The 13401-nt window shown below is 41.4% G+C and overlaps 1 pseudogene; it reads right to left on the bottom strand.

Annotated features, from left to right (window-relative positions):
• Positions 1–10377: 10377 nt before the first annotated feature.
• LOC117873982 lies at positions 10378–10482 on the bottom strand (annotated as a pseudogene).
• Between the last annotated feature and the right edge of the window lie 2919 nt (positions 10483–13401).

Genomic DNA, 13401 nt, shown 5'->3' with positions numbered 1-13401 from the left:
TGAAATGGGTTGCATATCACTCCTATTCCACTGTCAACTGGTGTGGGGAACAAGTTAACTGATAGCTGTGGAGATAACTTGGATCTTTCTTGGGAAAAATATTGCAGACACCAGCTTTGAACCCATTCTCTACTAGCTATTGCCTTGTAAATCTAAACCCTTCCCATACCTGTCTAACCTTAGAGTTTTTGGCCAAGACTCAAGCTTCTGTGGGATTTTTCTGGTCTCCCTGTAAAATTGAAGGTGTTGTAAAAGAAGCACTGAGTAGAATGGAAGAGGAAGAGCTAGATCCTTTTTAGGCAGGCTACCAAAAGACAGTTCTTGAGATCTACTGTTGTTTAGAGACACCTAAAAATCAGAGAATTCTCCTTATTTTAATAAACCCATTTCCTTTATGCTATTGTTTTGGTCTTATGGTAAAGAAAACTCTTAGGGATGAGAGTGATGAATGCAATCATGATAAAAATCTCAGGCTTTCTTGTCAATTTCCTGCCATAAGCAGATATGAACCGATATGAACTCTGCTCTATCTAGCATGGCAGAGTTTCCTGAGGAAGGTTCAGATGGTGGAGAGATCCACATTATAAATCTTAGGCCTTGCAGATGGAGGTCCAGTTGGTAGCTTCATAGGGGACCCAAGATATGTTTGGAATGACAGTGTCAAAGGATGTTGGCTGTCAGGAATGGCCTTGAAATAACTGGGGTTAAAAGTAGAGAAAATATGGGCAGGTATTCAGACCTGTGAGATGGACAGAAAGGAGCCTCTCCTCTTGAAAAATGAGTCAGATCAAATATTTTAAAATTATAACCCTAACCTACACTAATCAGTACAAACCCTGATAGTGAGCAAACTTTTAGTTACTACTTTGGAGACTGTTGTATCATATCTGTGTGTGTGTTTTGTAGAAGAAAATTAGAACCGTATTGAGAATAGACCTAACCCAGTAGAAAATCTGTAGTGCTAGATCCTGAGTTGCCATGAGCCCTGCATAAGGGACAGCGCATAGTTGTTCTGCCCCGAAGCATATTAGGGACAAAATTGCGAATGAGTCACCATTCAGTCCCTGCTTCCCCCTTCACCCCAAATCCACACACTCCTCACCCTTGATCACCTGTCTGGGGGTGTGGGGAAGCACTGACCTCACAACACTTGTTCTCCCCACTGTGCACAAACAGGTGATATGGGTAACCCATTCTTAGCAATGTTGTGGTCGGAAATATGTCCACTGGGAACTGACCTGAGAGTCTGACGGTGAAACTGTCCAGTCACTGCTGACCCAAGCTTATTTCAAACCAGCAACCTAGAAGTGAAAGGCTTTTAAATTCATATGCCCTCTAAATTTCTGTCATTTGTCAGTCTGTATATTCATCTCATGCATTTATAATGTTTGAATGAACTGTGTCTTATTAAAAATAATAAAACATGAATTCCATCAACTGGTGGGGAAAGCCTGAGTGATAAGATAATCTGTTCAAAGGATTTTCTCAGGAGCTCCTTTGAGATAAGTATCATATGAAATTGTTTATTATGCAGATATGATTAGCTTCCATCTATGGAATGAGTCTGACGTTGGCTGCAGAACTCTGAAAGTGACTTTGTGGTGCCTTAATTCTGGGGGGGGTTAACTCAAGACATCTTAAAGAGGCCCAGTTACCACAAAGTGCTTATCACATGCCCTGTGAACATTCCCCTTTTTAAGTGTCTCAAGTTGGGCACCCCAAAACTGAAGCATTATAACGGAGGAAATTTTTAGATTACCGTGATCGATTACTCTTCTCTTTTAATTATTGCAGATTCTACTTTTATCAAGACCTCTACGAGTATTATTTTTGAGGCAGAAGGGGTTCTTTTGGTCGGGTTCAGATTCCTGAATGTGCTATGGTTTATATATTTCTCAGTTCACATCTTCTCGATAATAGTAACCCAAACAGGACTTTGGGACATATTCTCACGGTTTAGTAGTAAAACACTGGATGTGTATCTTGCATTCTTATTCTATGTGGTTACGGCTAGATATGTGTGTGCCCAGAGTCCCAGCTGTCTCCCGGGGGGAAGTTGACACAGAAAGGAAAATCTAGGAGAGCTTATTGAAGCAATAAGGGGGTGTAGGGGTGAAGGGTTCCAGAATGAACCTGCAATTAGAACCCTCCAGCCTTGTCCAGGATTATATATTTACTTTGAGTTGGAGCATCCTTCCACAGCCCACTACTCACAAAGGGAGTCTATAGGTGATAGTCTCCTGCTGGAGATCCAGTACTGTGCCCTTTCCACAGGTTGGTGGGAAAAGAGTTGAAATCTGTCCTGTATGTACACTATGAGGTCAACGCTCTGGACCTTCGCTATCTGTGCCTTGTGACCTATTCCCAAGAGAGTCCCCTTATTATGGAAAAGCTACATGAAGATGGCAGACAAATTATGTGTGGATGGGGAAGGATAAAGCTTGCTCTTCCCCCACAAAAATTACTTTTGCATCAGTGAGGATTTTCCTGCTGTCTGCCTAAATTCGCATCTCCTCAAAGCAATTGCTCTTTTTGAATTTGACTATGGTAAACCCTAGGGGGAAAAGAAGCCAATTTTTATATACTCTGTAGACTTTGCACAAAACACAAAAGTTATGGCACCTTTGGATGTCTTTCTAAACCTCTCCTCTATCACTGATTCTTTGCTGTTGTGAGACAGAGTGGCTCAGCAACACAGAGAGCCAGTTTCCCTTCTCTATCTTAATTAAGGCGCAAACCCAAAGTGAAGGTAACTGATGCTCCAGTGACACTATGCACATGAAGTGTAAGCTTAGTTAATAATTCACTCTTTTAATTGTACTCTGGCAGTGCATAACAAAACGGTCTGCAAATAAAGATGCAATAAGAAAAGTTGTCCATACATTTTACATATCACAAAGGCTGTGGTGAAATTCTATATTAGAATATTTAATTCTTAAATAAGATCCTTCATATTTAGGGTGACCAGATGTCCCATTTTTAAAGAGACAGTCCCGTTTTTTGTTTTTCTTATATAGGCGCCCATTACTCCCCCCCCCCCCGTCCCGTTTTTTCACAGTTGCTATCTGGTAACCCTAATCATATTAAATATCCTCCCCACCAATATTATATGCTGCTATCCTAGATTTGCCTTCTTTCTCCATTGTGACTGTGATGTTGAAATGTAAAGAAAAATGATAGCTTTGCTCACTAGAAATGGAGGTTATCATTGAGATGTCTTGCTCAAGCACAACTAGATAGCTGCTTGATTTGATGTTGTAGCACCAAATTCTATAATAGTGCACTGAGGAGACAAGAGTTTTAGCTCTACACACAGTGACTATTTCCTAACAATAAAAGAATCTCCTTCTCAAGTGATGTTTCCTAAGATGATCTGAGGCTTGGAGGTCTCATGATTCACTTTCTTTTAGTCATAGTTATTTAGAGATGACCAGAAAAGCTTTTGTTTTTAAATTAACCCAACTTGAACTGTTTGGTTTTTTTTCTTCAAGAGCATTCCGTGTTGGCTTCCCTGTTCCCATTGAAGTCAATGGGGGGTTTGACAACTGCATTCTATGGAACAGAGGTAGCCCCATGCTGCACGCTTTTGAAAATTCCGTGCTGAATCAATCAACTGGTAATGTTGCTAGAGCTCATCCCCACAAAATGCTGAGCCCCCTCAATTTCCATGATCTTCATTGAAAATGAAAGGTGTGCAGCATCTCATAAGGGTTAAACTGTATAGATAAATGCATTTTAACACAAAATAATTGAACATCCATTTTTTCTGATTCCCTCCAGTACCTGAGTTCTGCATTCTATTTCTCCTCTAACAGCTGATGAGTCAATGGCATCACAATTAACACAGAAAAGAACGCAGATTCTTGCTCGGTTTCAGGTATCTGTGACCTCTTCAGCCCTTAAAGGAAAAACATAGAACCCTGAAATCAGATCCTGGCAGGTACAAACCTTTTCAGATCATCTTTTAAGTAGCTTGTTAACCTCCCAATGACTTTAGACAGTAGATTAAAGTAATTCCCTGATATAAATCCATTAACTATCATGAGAGTTGCTGGTGCTCACTGCGGCTGAGCCTCAGGCCACTGGTGCCTAAATATGAATATAGGTACCTAACTTCAGACACCACAGAAGCATTTTGGTCTCAATCACTCTGTGACTCCATTTCTCCATAGACTAATGGAAGTAACACAGGCTCTCCCCACCTCACAAGTATGGCCTGATTTCATTCCTGTTTGTGATGCTCTCTGAGGGCTCAAGGTGCTCAGAGCCTCCTGAACAGTGCAACAAGCCCTTAACTCCCATTCATGTTAGTTGAAGCTGAGGGTTCAAAACACCACCTAGGACTGCTCATCCCTCTGCAGGATCGAGTCCTGAGATCCTTGGCTGGAACATGATGTAGAAGTGGTAACCTTTTTGTCTCTTTTACATATAGAAAGTTGAACCAGCCAAAGTCACAACTTTCATGACTTCATATCGCAGCAATCAAATGAAATGTCATAACTGCGTGACTCTGAAATCACATATGAAAGGCAGAAAGAGCCAGGAACTCCTGAGCTTTAATCCTGTGCCAGCTAGTGACATGTGGTGGCCTTGGGCAAGTCACTTAATTTCTCTGTCTCACTTTCCCTGTCTATAAAATGGGCATAATATTACCTACCTACTATATCCCACAGGCATTTCATAAGGCTTAATTTGTTTCTGATACTGACCTTTGTAAAGCACTTTGAGTTCTACTGGTGAAAATTGTTATATAAGAGCCAGGTATTAATAATACTAATTGTTTATACAACCTTTTGAAGAGTGCTTATTACTCTTTTTATTAAGAAGGGGAGCAAATTAAATGAGATGAAAACTTAAAAAAAGATCCTGTTGCTATGCATTTGTCTGTAAAGCAGTACTAAGGAATTAGAGAAATTCAGAAAGCATTTTCTATAAAACCACAGATTTTTTTCACCATAGAATATCTTTCATTAGGTGTCAATAGCTCTTTAAATCTTCCTAGGCTGATATTACAGCAGCTAGCTAAACTGGTAATTGTTCCTGGAATTTGCACATGACGATAACTACCTATAAGACTGTGAAGATTAGACTTCTGCCTTTGAAATATAACATTTGCATATGTTAGATAAGGGTCAGGTGTGTTTGCTTCCCCTGGCTTCTTACTGAAAAGCGATTCTTTGGATCCGTGGAAGAGGTAAGCAGCTTCTGTCCAAGATCCAAGTTTTGGTCTGAAACTTCATCTATTCTGATGATCTTGCAAAAGACTGAGGACATGGAATTTTAACATAGACCTTTTAAGTTCCTTCTTCCATTGCCTTCTGCAGTGCTTTGCTTTCTCTTGCACTTAAAAGTCACCATATTTGTTTGAAATATTCACACTTCTTGCTTAGTATACTCATGCATTACATAAAAGCTTTATGAGATGCTCAGCAGTAGTAGGTGCTCTGCTTTAATGCTGCTTATTTTAACATGAAATAGCTTTAAGTGTTTCTTTTGTAGCTGAAATGCCGTCCTTTTAAAGCGCTGCAATTAAGTTTGACCTAAAAAAATATTGAGGAAATCCCATATATAAAAAGCACAAGTTTCATCCCAAATATAGAGCAGCTGCAGGAGAGCCATGGTCTTTGCTGTTCTAATTCCTTGTATATTGTACAGCGATGCATTCATTAATGCCTTATGACCCAATCTTACGTCAGTGGGAGTTTTGTTGTGCTAGAATTCCTAGATCAGAACATAATGCCCACTCACACTTCATGGAAGACTTTGAAGAATATTATCTTGGGAAATCATACTTCTTCTATATATCATATTTTGTGTCATTTCCTTCCTTTGTTCTTTATTATTGAGGACATTTGCAGGGGAAAAGGATGTCTGTCTAAGGAATAATCTATTCCTTCTGCCTAATTCCCATGTAACATCATCATGCCTTTTTGGAGCAATCAGTGTCGCCTGCAGTAGATATGATTATGATGTCACAAAGATAACATGATGATGATGTCAAATGAGAACTAAGTAGAAAGAACACATAAGCTCTCTTTTAAAACAAAACAACAACAACAACAACACACCACGGGCAATCCCTGGCCACCCCACTTCTGTGTCCAGAGCACCTGTGGCTGGGAGCAGGGAGACAAACATAGCATGATAGCAACTTTATATATCCTTCCAATCCTGTGGCTGACCAACGGTCAGTTTGGGTCTCAGCACAACTTACAGTAGCCTCAGGGCTGCTCAGAGTTACAACTGGCTGCAACAAGAAGCCATCCCAGCAGGTGGGGACTGCCAGAGTGTAGCAGGGCTTCAGCCACGTTCCCTTTCCGCAGCCAAGTTCTTGATACATGCCCTATTCCGGGGGTCAGGAGAAAGGTGGAGAAGAGCCATTGCACTGACTCTTTGCCACATGGGGATTTCCCTTACATGAAAAGGGATTCACTGATAGCTTGTTACAGCAGCATTCAAGCTCCTTTGTGTCATGGGGGAGGAGGGAGGAGGATCTAACCCACTATGTCTGATCATACAAAAGAACTAACAGGAAACCAAAAAATGTATCTAAATGGAACATTTTCTAATGTTTGTCCAGAGTTGTCATAAGCAACTCCTTAAACACGCAAACTAACATTGCCGTCACAATCAACATTGCACCCGCACACACATTCCATACAGATAAAGAAAGTCCTTCCCTCCACTACGTATTCATATATCGTCTCCTATTTTATTGCTGTTACCCCCACTCTAACATGCTATGGCTCTGTAATATTGAATGAGTTTGTGTTGTCTGGTCTTGCAGCTTTGACAAGTTGTAAAATTGTGTAATTGCAGAGTTTTGTTAGAGATCCCCTGAAGCGTGTGGTATTTGGAAACATACAAGCTGTAAGTCATTTACCTTTCTGTACTTTTTGTTTCTTTCTGTATGAAAATCAATAATGAATTCATCACCATAAATAGGCCAGATCTTCATCTGGTGTAAATCAGCAAAGCTTTATGGACATCAATAAAGCTACACCTATTTACATCAGCTGAGGATCTGACCCAAGAATGTGGCGGTTTACCCCATCTTTGCTAGGAAGTTTCTGCTGGCTTGTTTATAACCCACACTATCATTCCGGAGTGCAAGCTGCATTATTACAGTAGTCTATTGGGACACGAGCAACTGACATCTTCAGACAGCTCTTGCAGACAAAAAGGCTTTTGTGAGCTGGCTGGCAGCCTGTGTGGTATAGCATGCAGCTGCATTCTATGTTCGGTTTCCCTTCCTTGCCCCACAACGTGCAGCTCAGGAGCTGACAGAAAATAAATGAGAAAGAGTGAGGAGTTCTATTGATTAACATTTCAGTGACTAAACCATTGTGAGCAAACTGCCTTTTCTCTCTAGGTGTGAAGGCAAGTGTCCCACATTGGGAAACTGTTATAGTCTCACTGAATTTGACAGTCCATGGCAGCAGCTAATAATGATCATCAAAATGTTTCTCTTTTCCATCTGGTCATTCAAAATTTGACAGTACCTCCCTTCTCTTCCTCTTGGTGGAAATATAGCAGTGTCTGTCATAGCCCCTGTTTCCTAGCATCTGACCCAGCACCAATAGCTGATCACACTTTGGTGGCCAAGAGAAGAGCATAGGAGGAAATGTATGCAGCTGATTTGACTACTGAAGCAAAGGTCTGGGGAAATATTTACATACAACACCGGCACACATGATTGACGATTAACAACACTGCCTATTTGTTCTCTTCTTTGTGGCCTGTCACTGTGTGTATACATTTGTGCACAAATATTTTTAGAGGAGGAAGAACAAAGCAAAGCCTTGTCTGAAATATTGGTGCAGTAAATCACAAAACAACTTTGTTTGCACATTGTAAGGGACACTTTATGTAACCTGGACTGACGGGAGATTGTTGCCATAAGGGAACACTAACTCAGCCTAAGTTACAGAGACTTGGGAAAGGAAGAATTGGAAAATCCTAATAAAGGTAGCCTGTGTGAGAGTCAATGAGGGGAAATTACAGCAAATGAGATCTGAACTGAATAACATATTAATACAGCAGTTTTCCCAGCAGATTTGTCTTAGTGCCAGAGTGACACAAACAAGTGTGTAGTTGTCTTTACCTTTTTTGAGATTTCTTTAGTTATGCTGTAGAGTGGTTCCTAGCAAAATGTCATTTTACCAGCAGTTACTGCACAGTAGAATCTAAGATAGCTACCATCCTAAATAGACTGAGGGATGGTGGTGTCTTAAGTGATTGTCCCGTAAGCATTAGCAAAGGTCTTTTCATGGCTTACACTGTTACGTCCTGAAGAACAATGTATTGCCTCAGTAAGTTAAGATCCATCTGCTGCATTTATCCAATCCTTGTTGCAAAACATGATTGGCCAAAGTAAAGCCGAGGTATGTTAGGTACAAACAGATAGCAAGGGTCCGCCCCTAAAAGAAGTAAAATCTAAGGAGGTTCTCTCTGTTTTACCCTTTGGTTAACCAGAGGCGACTCTTTTAAATTAGAGTTCTCAATAACATTTAATAGACCCTTCCCTCGGATATATGTAACATTAAACACTGACAGTGTAGAAGTGATAAAGACCCAACACACTGTCATGCAGACAATTAAACTTTTATCAGATGAGCTCTCTAGCCAAAAGGGCTTTAAGTTCAAGAGGTTACTTCCATGGCTTAGTCTGAGGCCAAGATAACAACACCTGAACAAAAACTGTTGTTACACCAAGGTCAATGCAGTACCTGTCCAGCTGTTTTTTTGCCCTGTTGTTTGATTTTCACTGTGCTATGTTATCAAGCCCTTTCTTCTTTGAAGTCTCCAGGTACTGGATAGTGGTTTTCAAGAATTTATAACTTGCAAATGTGGTTTATGTACTGGAAATTGCAACCTAACAATAGTACGGATGGGTGCTGTTCCTTGCTATGTGTATTTTAATGAAGTTTAAAAATTGATCATGGTTTTCAAAAGTTTTGCCACAAGGGGAGAAAGTAAAAGCACAGCATACGGCAATTTAAATGAACTTTTGCGTAGTGAAATGCAATGTGTGGCCATTATGCCAAGAGAGAGAGGAAGGGATGTACTGAGGTTAAGACCCAGATTTGGGACTGAGGAGATCTGAATTCATTCCTGGTTCTGCCACAGACTTCCTGTGAAACCTTGGGCAAAGCACATGAGTTTTGTCTACATTAGGGAAACTTGCACCACTGCAGTTACACTGTGCAAATGCAGACATGCTATCGCAATATATGGTGGGGCTTGCACTAGTGTGACTTACTCTAGGAGTCTTACCAGTGCAAAAAAATCCACAGTATAGACAAGGCCTTCCTCTGCCTGTCTCAGTGTATTCATCTGTACAATGGAGACAATAATGCTTTCCGACTTCAGAGATGATGTGCGGACAAGTTTATCATTCTTGTGAGGTGCTCGGAAGCTGTGGTGATGGGGGCCCTAAATATGTGTTCATGTTGGAGTAAGAGGGCTAATATTATAATGTACACAATATTCCAGTCCCTCTCCTGGTTTTCAAACCTTGAATGATGAAACCAAAGGGAATGAAGAAAATACTACCTATGGATTATAACTAACTTGTTTTGGAGACAAAGGATTGTGTGGCATGAAAACAGTAAAGCCTGAATGTATTTTACAGTGACACATGTCTGTACTAGGGATGGGCTTGAGCCTCAGAGTTAGGATCCGTTTCTGGATGTTCAACACCGCAGCCTTCATTATGGGTGTTTGGGTCCAGGGTTTTTGTTCAGCCCATACTAAAGAGAGAGGTTGACTGAAATCCAGATCTAAACGTGGATTCCAAGTCTCCCATCTCCCTCAACGTTCAAAAGGTTTGGGGTTTTGGTTCAAACTAATTTCTAGTTTCAATTGTGAGTGTCTAAGACTTAATATCTGTGTTCTTTCCTGAAGAGGCAAACAAACTCTCTGTATTGCTCTGTGAGTAGTTCCCTGATCAGAGACACTGACTTTCTGGCTTCCCTGGGAAGGCTTGACCCCCAGGCCCTGCCCCCTCTCTACACCTTCCCTCAAGGTCCCACACCCACCCTGCCTCTTCCCACCCCTGCACCACACCCCCCTCTTCCCACTCTGTTCACCCTCTTCCCCCGCTCCACCCTCGCTCCGCCTCTTCCTGTCCCCTGCTCCTACTCCTCCCCGCAGCACCTCCTGCATGCTGCTGAACAGCTGATCACCGGTGGGTGGTATGCTCTGGGGGGAGGAGGAGGAGCTGATCGGCGGGGCTGCCAGTGAGTGTTGGTGCCTATGCCCGGGATGTCAGTAGGACTACTCGTGCAGTAAGGTGCTATTCAGTGTGAGTAGGACCACACAATCAAGCCCTTTTATCATTACTTTGGGCCTAAATCTGCCCCTTTCTTTCATGCAGTTGAGTTTCCCTCGTTTGGGGAAATCACAGAGGTCAGCATACCTGGAGTGCAATGGATGAGCCTCACCCTGGGAAAACTACCTTTGTGATCATGATATCTAGTCGCACTGAGATTTTGATACATTTACTGACAATAAGTAACACCTTACTGTGCAAGTAATCCCTTTGAAGCCAGTGGGAGTACAGGTATTAAAATCTGCCCCATTGACTTCAGTGTGGCTACTTGCATAGTAAGGTATTGTACTCAACATGAGTAAGGGCTGAGTAAATGGGCCCTTTATTTGGAAAAACTAGAATGGAATCCAACAATTAAATATGTTACAAAGAGTAAGATACCAAACTGAAGAAATTCTAATAAGGAGTAACTGCCTAGGGCAGATATAAATTCCTCCTTGACACTTTGTTTGTTTTATATTTATTTGTACAGACAAAGTCATGCATAATCCAAGCAGCTTTCACTTTTTTGACAGTTGTGTAAGAGATGCTGTTCTGTAATAAGTAAATTATAAATGCCAAGTTGTAAGGGAATATTATACCTAAACAAATAATGCTTTTGAAGCAATGAAAACATATCCATATTGTACAGTTTTGCATACAATGTGGACTCCATTTCATAGAACTACTAGTAAAGTAGATTATGGTTTATAGTTGGAAATGTGTTGTTTACATAGCACTTTTCTTACCAAAGTGCTTTACAAATACAGCCATGCACAGCAATCACTTCACCCACTACTGAACTACAGTAGACTCTGCTGAGGAACTTGGCAACTGTATTATAATGCAGAGCAACATTATGCAGTGTATTAAAACAGTGACCAAAGACTCTGAAACTGTTCAGGAAATGTAATTAGATGGAGTGTAATAATTACGTGCACTGGAATTTTGCTATGATACCAAGGTGGACTTCTCCACTCCAGTGTCATGGGTTCTTTAATTACAAGAAGGGGTCAGGACAAATTTTACAGTTTATCTGAAAGACAGCACAAAAATGCAGGTCCACTTAACATCATGACAGGGAATATTATTACTTCATTCCTAGAGGCCCAGCCCCAATGTGCTAGGCACTGCACAAGCACACACAGATGGTCCCTGCCTCAAAGAACTCTCAATCATTATTAAATACTTTCTAGTAGACTCCTGAGCAATCCCATTCAGGAACACACCTTTGTTTTCCTAGATGCTATTCAAACTCAGAAGTACAGTTTTATACAATCTAAGGCTTGGTTCTCTTTCAGATAAGAGTGCTGAGTCCAACACTACTTCCTGTAACACCTCTCAAAAGACCTCTCAAAAGACCGCTCTTATTAGCCTAAAAGATGTACCCAGAACAATTCTGTTCTACATTTATTGGAAAACCACCTCCACTAAGCCATTGATATTTCTGTAGCCATAGAAGACAGGGTTTCATTGTACATGTCCCTTGGAAGTATCCCCTGCACATATTAACAAGGCCCAGTGTTGCTATGGGTAGGTCTATACTAGAAGCGTTACATAAGCACAGCCGCAGCGCGTCTGGTGAAGACACTGTATGCCAACAAAAGCACTCTCCTGTCGGCATAATTATGTCACCTCTGTGAGAGGCACAAGCTATGTTGGTGGGAGAGCATCTCCGGCAAACATAGCGCTGGTGTGGACAGCACTTAGGTCACTAACTTGTGTCACTCGGGGCGGGGTGTCTTTTTCACACCCCAAGAGACATATGTTTAATCAACTTAAGAAGTAGTGTAGAATGTATGTTGTGGATTCACAGGAAATTTCTTCCCTCTTCTAAGTCCATAAAAATATCTTTGGCCTGGGAGTTTAGTCCAGGCCCTGTCTGAAGTATCTTTCCTCAACAGTCTCACATGACTGGAGTTCTAAAGGTCTGAGAGGATTGTTTGGGGGGGGGGCATGTTTTGTTCAGTATTGATATAACACTGTTGCAAAAAAAGCAAACATCATTCTGGGATGTACCCTGTTTCCCCGAAAATAAGACATCCTCCGAAAATAAGGCCTACTTACAGTTTTGCCTCTCGTTGTAATATAAGGCATCCCCCGATAATAAGACCTCCCCGATAATAAGGCATCCACCGATAATAAGGCATTTTTCATTTCTGAAAAATAAGACATCCCCTGAAAATAAGACCTAGCGCATCTTTGGGAGCAAAAATTAATATAAGACACTGTCTTATTTTCGGGGAAACAGGGTATTAGCAAGAGTATTGTAAGCAAGACACGAGAAGTAATTCTTCCGCTCTACTCCACACTGATTAGGCCTCAACTGGAGTTTTCTATCCAGTTCTGGGCACCACATTTCAGGGAAGATGTGGACAAATTGGAGAAAGTCCAGAGAAGAGCAACAAAAATGATTAAAGGTCTAGAAAACATGATCTATGAGGGAAGATTGAAAAAAATTGGGTTTGTTTAGTCTGGAGAAGAGAAGACTGAGAGGGGACATGATAACAGTTTTCAAATACATAAAAGATTGTTACAAGGAGGAGGGAGAAAAATTGTTCTTCTTAACCTCTGAGGAAAGGACAAGAAGCAATGGGCTTAAATTGCAGCAAGGGCGGTTTTGGTTGGACATTAGGAAAAACTTCCTACCCGTCAGAGTGGTTGATTACCTAGGGAGGTTGTGGAATCTCCATCACTGGGGATTTTTAAGAGCAGATTGAACAAACACCTGTCAAGGATGGTCTAGATCAGTGTTTTCAACCTGTGGGCTGCAGAGCCCTGAGGCTCCACAGACTATGTCTAAAGGGTCCGCAAAATGTTGTTGTTCCCATAGAACAGTTGTTTTCAATCTGTGGTCCACGGACTATGTCTAAGATTTCCAAATGGGTCCACACCACCATCTGAAATTTTTTAGGGATCCACAAATGAAAAAAGGTTGAAAACCACCAGTCTAGACCAGTGGTTCTCAAAGCCAGTCCGCCACTTGTTCAGGGAAAGCCCCTGGCGGGCCAGGACGGTTTGTTTACCTGCTGCGTCCTCAGGTTTGGCCAATCGTGGCTCCCACTGGCCGCGGTTTGCCGGTCCAGGCC

This window comes from Trachemys scripta, chromosome 2 (assembly GCF_013100865.1).
Source record: "Trachemys scripta elegans isolate TJP31775 chromosome 2, CAS_Tse_1.0, whole genome shotgun sequence".
NCBI lineage: Eukaryota > Metazoa > Chordata > Testudines > Emydidae > Trachemys > Trachemys scripta.
Note: the sequence above shows the minus strand (reverse complement) of the source record. Positions and strands in the feature narration are given on the sequence as shown.